Below are 13,644 nucleotides of genomic sequence, written 5' to 3' on the forward strand. Positions count from 1 at the left end.
GCTTACTGAACGTTGTTTTATTCTCCTCTATTTTTCTGCCCTCACAGTCCCTGCCATTAGCTGGGACAAGAAACAGCGAGGATCTCATGGAGTTTAGTGAGCATAAGTCATTCAGCCTTACTTGCACAAATTACTTCTACAACAGTAGATCTCTCCATATTTGCACAAAGACTAAAACTACAAATCACATGCCCAAATGTTTTGGGAAAATACATGCATTATGTCTGCACCTGTTTTGCCAGACACTGGGAGTGTTAGTGAAATAGCTGAGTGTTCTGATGTCAAAGGAAAATATTCTGCACCACAGTGACAGCTGGATGCAGGAAGAGCTACAGTCTGCAGCTCAGGACTGGCAGGAATCTGAGCCAGTGCCATGGCAACAGGCATCAGTACCTGTCAGGAGCTGGGAAGTCACAATATTCATGGTGTGTGTTATTGCTGTGCATTTGTGTCACCGACATCGAGGCCACATTGCAGTTTACATTACAAAGACTTGCTCCCTGTACAGATTTGCTCTCGGGCGGACTTTGACATTGAAGACTGCAAAAGCAGATTCCTACCCCTAAATACTCAGACTGCATTTAAATCATACCTATGAAAGCCCTAAATAAAAGTTAAACCTGCCCATGGCTGCAGGGGGGAGGGGGGTTATGGAAGAAAAATCATAATCACTAATTGTTAATTGTTAAGCAATTAGCCAGTTATGCTACAGGACTTTCAAAACACGTTAAATTAACTAACAGACAAAGCTGATTTGTAAACAAAATGGCTGGATGTTCAGGAACCAATTAGAGAAGGAAAATTGGCAGCAGCTGGGAGGCTGTCAGGAGTCAGACTGGTATCACAGAGAGGCTGGAAGGCTGTTTGGAGCAGAGATGGTTTATCAGCTTGCCTTGTTAAGTATGAGCCAACTATCAGGATTTTAAAATATAAAAATGTATTTATTTATTAAATAATACCTAATGTATGTGATATCTATTTTATAGAATTATATACAAAAATACAATACTTTGTGTATAATTGTTCCTAATGTTTTTACTTGATTTTTAATCAAAAGTCTTGTTTTTGAAAACATTTGAAAACAGAGTAAAATACAAGGTACTGTTTGAAAGCATTTCACTTGTTTCATACACTCTTCTCTAGGAGAAGAGCACTGTGTGACTCATACTCTTGTCTTCTCAGAGCTGTAGTGGTTTAAAGCATCATTTGACTTTATGCAATTAGTCCTCATGCAATTGGATTTACAATTTATTCCTCTGCAGGTGAGGCTATGAACATACACTGTTTAGTAACAGAGACAATCTGGATATAAACTCAATGACCAGTTTCACAAAGGTAGCACTTTTCTCAAGGGAATTTCAGAACACAACCACTGTTGTTTTAGCATTTTCAAATGTCAGAGGGTCACATTCTCCTGTGGCACAAAACAACAATGATGAAAAGTCTTTATTGGTAAACTGTGAGTCATATCTGATCATTTAGTTTACAACAGTGGCCTCAGTATGGGAAACAGCACAGGAAGTCCTGTCACAAAGCCACAGTCAATTGTGAGTCTTTGCTCTGATTATTCAAGAGAGGAACTGAATCTCTGAATCTCCTAAACTTCAAGAAGGGTCTCTTGGTTTCTCTGGTCTCTTTGCAGCATATTATTTCACTCCAGTCTTTCCCTCACTGCGAGACAGTATTAAAGGAAGAAATCTCTTTTGAAGCAAACTGGAAAGCAAAAATAGAGACAAAGCCTGGAGGCTTTCTTGAGCATTACTGAGGAAAATCTCTCTTCTTCATCACTGAAAGTTGGGTGCGTGCAAGGAGTTAGGTATGCTTTTAAGTGCCCACCTTCATGTGTTTCATTCTAGGAAGAGGTGGGGTCATTCACTGCTGGAAAATTCAAAGGAAAAGTTAGCAGAACAAGGAAGATTTTCAGCATGAATGAAGGGTTCAAAGTCTGCCTTACTAACAAATGCAGAAAGGTATATGTAAAAATGTAACTGTTGTAGGTTCATCCTGATACTTGGGTTAAAAAAAAATATGTGGCATGTAACTACCTATTACCTGCATCTGTCTTGTTGTTCTGATTGCTTCTTTTTAACTTTTCAGCCAAAAGTTTCTAGAGAAATCATTGCATTGCCTGAGCAATCAGCCTCTAATCAAGATTCCCTGACACTAGAGCTTTAAAAATATATATATTTTCTCCTGTCTTAGACATGGAATATGACCAAACTTATGTCAGTCAAAATCCCCATTGGAGGATTCACATTCTAACAGATTCACATCTTTTTAATGAACTCAGAGCCTTGCTAATTCTCATCCATGTAACTCAGAGCACACTATCTGTTTAGAAAGTCTGACTGTTTCCAAGTAAAAAATTTGTTTATTCAATAATCGCCTTTCAATTCACCTATGAACACACTCCAAATTGCCTGTGAACTCTCATTCAGTTGTAACAGGAAACAAAATGACATCTCTGGATCCAAAGGAGCCCTGAGAAAGTGGAAGGGACCAATGCTGCTAGGAGGAGAGGAGTACAGCTTGTGGTTAAGCCTGGAACAGAGCTGTTCTGCACAAGGGGTTGGTGCAGGCTGTCTGGGCTGCCGGCTGGAGCACAGGCACCAGCGCCAGCTGCCCACAGCTTTACACGACACAGTTGGCACTGTTGATTTAAACAGACTGATGAACGTGACCTCCTAAATGAAATGTTAGTAATTACACATTATAGACAGAGAAGGCTCATATTAAGAGCATTTCATAGTAGGTTTATTTTTTATTGTTGTTTATTTGTTTGTTTTGAAAAGGAGAATATGAGCTAATTTTCAGATGTGCCCTCATTTGTTAACACAAATACTCAGTATATATTCCCTATTGAGGGACTTTGGCTCTGCATTTCCTGCTCCAGTTCTTTCAGGCAGGGGGGAGAATACAGACAAAACCCAACAAAACAAAACAAAACAACAAAACAGAACAGTTTTCAAGTGGGTGTGAAAAGGAAGGATACCAATGTGTGAGATGTCAATAAGCATTTGCCTTGTTAGACTGTAATCTCACATATGTTAAAGTAAGAACAAGACCTAAAATGATACAGTTGTCCTTCATGGAAGATTTATCATAGAAAGGTGCACCATCAGCATCTCATTAGTAACCACACTTCTGGTATTTCTTCAGGTTTTAGTGGAATGAGACATTCTTATGTAGTTGTTAGTAGTACTTGAAACTATTTTTGCTTAACATCCAATCTTCAGTAAGAATTAAACAAGGAAAGGAGAATTCAAAGACACAAGTCCCTCTGTCACAGCCATCCAGAGTGACAAGACAAAAATCCTTGTTCTAGGTGCAAAGGGAAAAGATGTCAAAGGAAATAAAATACTGTTCTATTCTTATGAAGGATAACATTGTGAGGGCTACTCAGTACTGAATGCCATAGAGTTTGCTGCAATACTGAGAAGTACTTGAGCTACCCACAGGAATAAAAGATAGAAAGATCTTCTTCTGAACATGTTATTTGCAGGGATCACATACAGTACATATATTATCTTTTATTATTATTTAGATTTAAGTTATGCTAAAAATAGAATTGATAATTAAGTCATTTTTGTAACATCTAAATATCCAGTATAATTTATCATAAAGACCAGCTCCCACAGAACATTAGAAAATAGGTAGCATAATAGGTAGTCATAATAATTTATGTATCTAGCTTCGAACTATTTCAGGCTCTCTTTACCATGGTATCTAAGAGCTTTTTCAAGTTAATTGGATAAAGTATTATCTAGCAGACTTCATGTTGGCTCCTGCTCTCTCCCTCACTTTAGTATAGAAATCTTTGTGTTGTAAGAAATCTTTGTGTTGTGTTGTAAATTGCATAGGAAAAGTTGTATACAAATGGAATTGTAGTCTAGGCAGCTCTTTCTCTCTTCCTGAGGAGCTTCAGTTGTATATATATTTAAGTCATATTTCTCCCTTCTAGTTAAAAACAAACAAACAAACAAACAAACAACCTTCAACTATCTGAAGATGAATTATTAGTTAAAATACCAGTAGTAGAACACTGTCTTCAGGAGAACAAGGTGTTTCAGAAATCACTTGCTCTTCCATAGCTGGGATGTGCAAGAAGAAATGAAAGGAGTGGAAATCCCAAAGGGGAGCAATAATTTAATCAAGTTGCATTCTGAGAATATTGTAACGAGGCTATAAAGCACCTGGGAGAGTTAGACTATTGCTGTCTACCCTGATAATGCTGCTTTCATGCATAAGATCAAACACTGAAAGGACAGCAACAGGTGAATCATGAAAAAAAATAAAATTAAGAGCAAGAAACAGTCATTAATGGAGAATATAATTCTTTTATCTGGCTGTAAAATCAACCCAACTCTTTTGCTGAATGAAACTAAGCATAAAAATGAAATCTTTAAAAAGACAAATACCCCAAGGTGGTGTAAAGTTATCAGTATTTGCTATTTTCTTTTTTTTTTTTTTTTTTTTCTGGTTGATGATGTGACTGTACACCTGTGTATCTCAGAGTTTCTTTTTTTATATATAGTACCTGTCTATATTGTAACTAAAATGTATAAATTCTTTTCACTGAAGTGCTCCAAACTCTGAATCTTTTTCTGGTATAAAATGACAAAATTTCACTCAATATTTTTGGGTCTATAATGATCTAAACCAGGTGAAGAACTGTCATAGCTGAGACTTTCCTTGTTTTCTGTTTTGTTTGTGTGTTTGTTGTTTTTTAATCTCTCCCTTCTGACATGTTTAAGACAGAAAGCTTTAATCTAAATATCACAGAATCACAGAATTTCTAGGTTGGAAGAGACCTCAAGATCATTGAGTCCAACCTCTGACCTAACATTAACCAGTCCTTCACTAAACCATATCACTAAGCTCTAAACGTCTTTTAAAGACCTCCAGGGATGGTGACTCAACCACTTCCCTGGGCAGCCTGTTCCAATGCCTAACAACCCTTTCAGTAAAGAAGTTCTTCCTAACATGCAACCTAAAACTCCCCTGGCACAACTTTAGCCCATTCCCCCTGGCCTGTCACCAGGCACGTGGGAGAACAGACCAACCCCAACCTCGCTACAGCCTCCTTTAAGGTACCTGTAGAGAGTGATAAGGTCACCCCTGAGCCTCCTCTGTTCTTCAGGAATTCCTGCTTGGTCTAAATCTATTTATGATATTTTCTCTTTAGCTTTTCTTTACTTTTCTATGTTCCTGTCATCTGTTTGGTCCAAGAAGATAGGCATATTTTTCTGCACTGTGTGTTCATATGCAATCAGTGATGCCATTTTGTTTAAGTCACTGATGGCCTTGAAGATCAAGGATAAGACCTTAAAAGTTACTACACTATCTGTGGGAATTGCAACAACAGAGGTTCATGGCTGTCTTATTCACTCCGGGGTGTTTTTCTGAGTGTAATGGAATCACCTTTATTACTGTCTTGGTTACTTGTGTGGGAGTGAATGATTAGATGGAAAGCAGTAGCTGAGTTGGTGATATTTGAAAAATGTAGGAATTTTCAGTACTGTTAAAATAAAACTTTCTTCAGAGGGACTGGCAGATTCACCTCTCTAAACTGCCACTTCAATTAACAGCAGAGTAGTTATTTTTTTTTTTTTGTATTTCATAAGCCTGATATTGCAGGCATCTTGGCAGAACAAGTCATTGCAATACATCTGAGCTTTCCAGCACTCTGTTGTTTCTCTTCATCTCCTTTACGTTTTCTTTGTTCCTTGTGTCTTATTAGAGTGGACACTATCTATCTGCCAGCATCTAGACCACCCTACTTCTCTCTTATGTCCTTCCATTATTGGGATGTATATAGTATTTTCTTTCAAAAGACAAGTATTTTATGACTGTTTCCTCTGGTGGTGGTGGTGGTGGTGGTTTTTTTTAATTATTATTATTTTTTTTTCAGAATAAATATTTTAATACTGAAAAATGTTAAATAAATAATCCAAAATGTTTACACTAAACCAAAAAAAAAAAAAAAAAAAAAAAAAAAAAAAAAAAAGCTGCATTAAAAAAAATAAATTAGGGGAAGCCATTTAAGGCTTTTGGCACTGTTTCCCACAACATTCTCCTCAAGAAACTGGCTGCTCGTGGCTTGGACTGGCGTATGCTTTTTTGGGTTAGAAACTAGCTGGATAGCCGGGCCCAAAGTCATGGTGAATGGAGTCAAATCCAGCTGGAGGCTGGTCACTAATGGCATCCCCCAGGGCTCAGTACTGGGGCTGGTCCTCTTTAATATCTTCATCGATGATCTGGATGAGGGCATCGAGTGCACCCTCAGTAAGTTTGCAGATGACACCAGGTTAGGTGTGTGTGTCAATCTGCTCGAGGGTAGGAAGGCTCTGCAGGAGGATCTGGATGGGCTGGAACGATGGGCTGAGGCCAACTGTATGAAGTTCAACAAGGCCAAGTGCCGGGTCCTGCACCTGCTCAACAACCCCAAGCAGAGCTACAGGCTGGGAGATGAGTGGTTGGAAAGCTTTCTGGCAGAGAAGGATCTGAGAGTATTGGTGGATAGTCGGCTGAATATGAGCCAGCAGTGTGCTCAGGTGGCCAAGAAGGCCAACGGCATCCTGGCTTGTATCAGAAGCAGTGTGGCCAGTAGGTCTAGGGAAGCGATTATCCCCCTGTACTCAGCTCTGGTGAGGCTGCACCTCGAGTACTGTGTTCAGTTTTGGGCTCCTCGCTACAAGAAGGACATGGAGGTGCTTGAGCGAGTCCAGAGGAGGGCGACGAAGCTGGTGAGGGGCCTGGAGAACAAGTCCTACGAGGAGTGGTTGAGGGAGCTGGACTTGTTCAGCCTGGAGAAGAGGAGGCTCAGGGGTGACCTTATCACTCTCTACAGATACCTTAAAGGAGGCTGTAGCGAGGTTGGGGTTTGTCTGTTCTCCCACGTGCCTGGTGACAGGCCAGGGGGAATGGGCTAAAGTTGTGCCAGGGGAGTTTTAGGTTAGATGTTAGGAAGAACTTTACTGAAAGGGTTGTTAGGCATTGGAACAGGCTGCCCAGGGAAGTGGTTGAGTCACCATCCCTGGAGGTCTTTAAAAGACGTTTAGAGCTTAGTGATATGGTTTAGTGAAGGACTGGTTAGTGTTAGGTCAGAGGTTGGACTCGATGATCTTGAGGTCTCTTCCAACCTAGAAATTCTGTGATTCTGTGATTCTGTGATTTTCAGAATTTTGAATGAACGTACTGTCTGTGCAGTACTTTGCATGGCAGTTAGTCAGCAATACCACAGTCAGCTTAGCATTGTGCAGTCCTGGTCCCCCATTGCCCAGCTAGGCAGTCTCTTGCAGGTCTCCTCCTGCATATAAGTTTGCTTTCCACCAGAACCTGGATGAGACAGGCACTTGGGGACATGTTTTACACTCAGGTCTCATAAAAACAGTTCTTTTTTTTCATGATGAGCTCTTCCCCACCTGCAATATTGCCGCATGTGACTTGCCATGTAACAGTAACAGCCACCAAGAGAATATTCCTACCATGAGATGTCTTATGGCTGATGGAGAAAAGGATTCTTCATTCTTTTCTCTTTTTTTTTCCTAGATGACATCTCTTCTTGTTTATTAACAGTTACCCAAACACATAGCTGTGTTTCAAGAGTACGTTTCCTACATGATGCTGGGAAAATAAAATTACTTCTCCAAAATCAATTCACAAATAAAGCTGACTCTATTGGAATATAAAATTATTTTTTTTTTATCAAAACTGATGATGCAGATTGAATTAAGAGAAAAACATCTCCATAAGCAAAAGCAAATTTCCACTTGTAGTTTCTAGTGACACAAATGAGTTTTCAGTTGGCTTATAGGGAAGAAATAGGCTATTGGAATTATCTTTATCTTCTTGGTACCTCAGCCTGCTTTAACTTTAAATTTGCAATTTATGATCATTGTAAAGCGTGCAATTCATCATAGCATGCTTCTACATATTGTCAGGACAAACAGTCTTTGGGGTGTCATTTGTCTTAAACAGAAGGTTATTTGAAAGGTCATTGAAATAGATAAACTTTTTTTTTTTTAATTAATTGGGGTATAGTGAATGTATAGTGAATGTAGAAGATTGTATTTTTTGTGCATGCTGCTAAAAGGAAAACAGGAAACCCACAGTGATTAAAAGGGTTTTATTTGTCTAAAATTATTTTCCCAAGGTGGAAAATATTAATTATATCTCAGTCAATAACTCTGAAGTTAATCTACCAGGTATTAGGGAGGTAAAGAAAAATAAATGTGGCAAATAAACAAAATTTTATAAGTTTGCAAACTATTTTACAATACAGTAAATGATGTTATGTAGAAACCTTTAGCCAAGTAAATTTATTACAAAGCCGGAGGCATGCTCTGCTTCTTTTATCAAATGATTTAGTCTTTTCAATTGTATAAAATGTTAAAGTTAATAAAGAGCAGCCGAACCTGCATTCCACAGATAATGAGGAATACAGTATTTAATACATATTTACAAGCTCAGGTCAGGCACCATTTAAAGAGATGGTGACTCTTTTCTCACTTTCTTCACTAGGTGTAATCTTCTATATTAAGATACTCCATTAGCTGGAGAGTGCAAAGGTATATCTTTTCATTAATTAAGCAAAATTTTTGTAAATGGATTTTGATGTTAACTACTCATTGTAGCTATCTTTTTAATATACATGTAAGCCACAGAAATACATAATTGAAAATACACATCAGCTGGAATTATCTGACTTTTTTGGTCACACTTGAGTGGAAATTCTTTGACTGGTAATATGTGGATGTTTACAACATGCTGGAGCTGATAGTCAGGTATAAGATCTTTCATTTCAAATGTATGTTTCATCATTTAGGAATTTATATCTCATTAAAAGTCATTAGCACTAACTTTTTTAATGCTTTTTGGAAAAAAAAATAGCTTGTTTCTTCTACAGCTTCTCTTCTCTTTTGCTTCAGAAACTTAAAAGACAATGTTCAAAATGGGTTTTACAGGTGGGCACTCACAGCTCAGATTGGGAAGAGAGAGGTGACAAAATGCTAAGCTAGGCAGCAGCATAAATCAGACAGGATTTGAGGAGGAGAGAGGACAGGACAGGAGAGGACAGGACAGGAGAGTACAGGACATACCGCATTTGTACCCTCAAGCCAATGCTACAGTGAGACTAATAGACTCTGAGTATCACAAAGCAGCACAACCTGCTGCTAGAAACAGAGATGCAGGTCCTCAGCTTTGTTTAGGCTGCAGTGAATAGAATTCTCATCCAACCCAAGCTTTTTCTTAGCATAATTTTTTTAGAGACTAGAAGGCATTGCATCATGTTTTTGTTTTGTTTTTAATAAATCATGATGAGTTTGGGAGGTTTTCAGCTCTTGCATCCATGCTAATCACTGTATTTGTTATTGATACCCTGGCTTGCCTGTGCTATTGACAGTGCACCTGTTCAGATACTTCATTCTTCAGCTCTGCTGACAGGAACAAGCCTGTAAGCAGTAATCCAATTCTTCATGGGTCCTTTTTCTGTTTCTCACGTTACTGTGCTAACATCATGAGTAAAGGACAGCATTGTGTATGAGATAACTTTTTGTTGCTTACTTGAATAGTTTAATATAGGTTTCTCTGTGCCTTAAATAACAATCATCACACAGTATAAGTATTATAGAGATGATACATTAATTATGTATCCCTCAGTATTTTCTTTAAATTCTATATTCAAGGTTCATGTTCCTGAGCATGTATTAATTGCTGTCCTTAATATTAATGAAAAAATTTATCTGGCCTCAATGGGATAAATATCAGACCCTCTGGTTCAGTAATGTAATAGTCGTATGGAATATATTATTCTATTTATTTCGTTGTATTGGGGTATTCAGTCTCTCTTCCATCCTATGGCTATACACCTTCTTGAGCAGCTTCCCCACATATTTGTTACATAAGTAATATCAATATGGACTACAAGAAAAATAAATAATGATCCTTTCTAACAGCCCAGCACTTCAAAGTATGATACAATCATGCAAACTTGATTCATGTCCCCTGATGATATAGATAACGTGTGAATACCTCAAATTGTTTTATATTTTCTTTAATGTACTGTTACCTCATGTCAGGGTTAGTATCTCTGGTGTATCTATAAAAATAAAGGCAAATTCTGAAGACACTTAAAAGTTATTTTTCAACAGTTTAAAGCAACTTCTTCTTTTGCAGTTTTGGAAAAATTCTTATTTTATATATGACTTTCTGAACAGTATATCATTTTTAGTAACTTTTAACTTTGTCAACAAAAAAAAAAATCTAAAATCTAAAATCTAATCAGTGGGATTCAATCATTCCATATATATAAATTATTACATTCATGGAAATGGAAGTATCTAATTTTTTGCATACACACACCTTATTGGCTAATATGACACATTTGAGTTCCTCTGGGAGAGTTAAGTAGGAAAAAAAAAAAATGAACACTTCTTCAATGCATGCAGAAACTAAAATGGAGATCATCTATAACTGAATATTTGAATTATTTCCAATCCTTTTATTCTTGGCACAGAACTGTTGCAGTCTGATTTTTATTTTTTTTTTCCATCCAATATGATTCCTCTAGATATAGCTATTTCGCCATTCTGCTAAAATCACTGTATATTCAGACAGCTAACATTGCATGGCCTACATTATTTTTCCCCTGTCTTGAAACTCTTAGCAATCTTAGTATCAGAAGAGAGCCACCCACCATGTCAAACTTGTGGGTTGATATAGAGGCTCTAGCTGGGATGCAGTGAATTTTCTTTATAGATGGGATATGTGACTAAAACTATGTTGATTACACACCAGCATTTTGGCATTTGCTGAGCAGTGCTGGCATAACACTGAGATTTTCTTTTATTTATTCTTTTCCCACTCAGCCCCCTAGCCTGCCAATGAAAAGCATTTAATGAATGCCTATTTTGCTTTGCCTGCACACTCAGTTTTGCTTCACTAATTCATTTGTTTTTCTCTCAGTCCCCCCAGTTTTCATCTTTTGCTCTTCTGACTCTCAGTAGCAAGCAAGTGGCTGGGTGGATGATTGGCTGCTGGCTGGGGTTAACAAAATCCAGCAGGTTAAATGAAGTAACAGCAAGCCATACAGACAGTTAGAAAGAAATACACATCTGAGAGGCACTTCTACAACTACAACTCAGTTTTAGTGGCATAAATGAATCTCTTTTAGGGTAAAGTTAAAAAGACGCAACATGAAAGCCTACTGTGAGAGAAAAGTTGCAGACCAGAACCATGAGAGTCAGTCACCAGTGGTTTAATCTCACCTGGCTGACTTTCCCAGAAAAAGAGGGTAAGCACGCACATAGACAAGCAGTGAAGAGCTTTTTTGCTCTGAGATGTTAGATTTCCTCCCTCCTCTGAGGTGTATGACTTTCTCCAGATGTGGACACAACACTGGAAGGATGGAAGGCTTGCCGGGCCAAAAACTAATGTGAGGGTCTGGGAGTAACAATGCAGATATGCTTCTTGTTGTTTTGTGAAACTGAACTCAGGGAAAATAAATAAATAAATATATATATATATATGTATTGAATATATATTGAATATATATATATATATATATATATATATTCAATATATATATATATTCAATATATATATATATATATATATATATATTTTGAATATATATATATATATATATATATTCACAGAAGAAACAAAGCAAATGAAGAATCACTATGTGCTACGTGTAGCTTTCAAAGGCAGCTGCCCTGATCAGAATATTGTTACAATAAATACTTCAGCTTTCTTGGATACATGACAGCAAACTCTCCATATTTAAATGATGGAATTGCAATAAATCACAAACCACAAGAGCATCATGTACACAGGATTTGTCAGGAAATAAATGTTAAGACAAATCAGAAAAATCCTTGTTCCCCAGTCAATGAACCTTTAACTCTGTTTCTCTGCTGTAAAAACTTCTTGGCTTAGGCATGCAGCCTCTTACATTTCACCCTTGTCAACTTTTTTTTATTTTATTCTTTTTTTTTTTTGAAGGGAGCAAAAGCTACACTTGCTGCTTATTGCAAACAGCTGAAATACAGGCACAGACTTTTAAGTGTTAAAACAAATCACTTCTGTTGCAAAAAGCCTAGGTGTTCAAGGGCAGAAAGTCTGAGCCAAGGGAATTATATTTAAACTTAACAACTTAATTAGCACTTTCCTAATTATGTTCCTCCCATGCAGATATTCATTTAAGCATTAGAAGAGTGCAGGAACCAATCTGTCAGACAAGACTAGAGGTAATTAATATTGCAGGTGAAGAATACAGCCAGCAATATCACAATTTCTTATGGTGGCTTCCTTACAGACAGTAACAATATTGCAGAAATTATTTTCCTAAAGTGTCCCTGCAATGACCTTTTGAGGAGAAATATCAAAATGCTATGTGAAACTTTGTAGGATATTTCTTGCCCTATTTTTCTCTTAAAATTTCTGATACGCCCTGTTCTAGCCATTCTAATATAGACATACCATAGACAACTTTTATTTTATTTTTTTTTGTTCAAAAGAACAGGCCATAGATGACATGAAAAATTTCTGCATGGAGGCATATTAGATCAGCAGGCCCACATCTGTAAAGCCCAATAGCTCTCATGAAAAACTCATGCAGGACCCAGAAGGCTGAAGGGGAGCTGTCTGTAGTTAAGCAAGGTAATGCTGAAAGTATTCATCCGTATCCATCAATGTTGAGTTCTGACTATCACAAAATAAAAATCCAAACTCATGGCATTATCTAGCTCTTCTTGATCTAAACAGAGACAATGCTATAGAAGAGCTGTCTACTTCTGTCAGATTTGCAATCAGCTGCTGCCTTCTGAGTGCTAATCTGTCAGAACAAGTGCAGTGGAAGACCAAAACATGGAGTGAAAGGCACTGGGTTTATCCCTCCTATGTGTTGAGATGGGCAGAGGACCAGGCATGAGAAGGGCAGAGTGGAATGAGCCACAAGGAGTGGCACAAGTCAAATCATAGAATCATACAATGTTTTGTATTGGAAGGCTCCTTAAAGACCACCCAGTTCCACCCCCCCGCAACATGGGCAGGGACATCTCCCACTAGTCCAGGTTGCTCAAAGATGCATCCAGCATGGCCTTTAACACTTCCAGGGATGGGGCATCCACAGCTTCTCTGGGCAACCTGTGGCAGGGCCTCACCACCCTCTGAGTTAAAAATTTATTTCTAATGTCTAATCTAAGTCTCCTTCTTATAGTTTAAAGACGTTAACCCCTGTCATATCACTACACTCCCTGACAAAGAGTCCTTCTCCACCTGTCCTGAAGGCCCCCTTTAGGCACTGGAAGGCTGTCTCCCTGGAGCCTTCTCTTCTCCAGGCTGAACAACCCCAACTCTCTTAGCCTGTTTTAATAGGAGAGCTGCTCCAGTCCTTTGATCATCTTCATGGCCTTCTCTGGACTTGTTCTAACTCAATCTAAATCCAGGCATCCAGTTTGCAGCAACTTAAAGATAATCAGTGCTGTGATCTGCACACAGATAGTCTATGAGATCTTTTTTGTAGGAAACAAACATCCTCTCAGACTTCTGTGTCTCTCATATTATCCAAACCTTGAGCTTAATAATGAAACTATTTGTGTCTCCTTGAGAATAAAATATGGAATTCCTACTCATCAG

This window comes from Anas platyrhynchos, chromosome 3 (assembly GCF_047663525.1).
Source record: "Anas platyrhynchos isolate ZD024472 breed Pekin duck chromosome 3, IASCAAS_PekinDuck_T2T, whole genome shotgun sequence".
Lineage (NCBI taxonomy): Eukaryota > Metazoa > Chordata > Aves > Anseriformes > Anatidae > Anas > Anas platyrhynchos.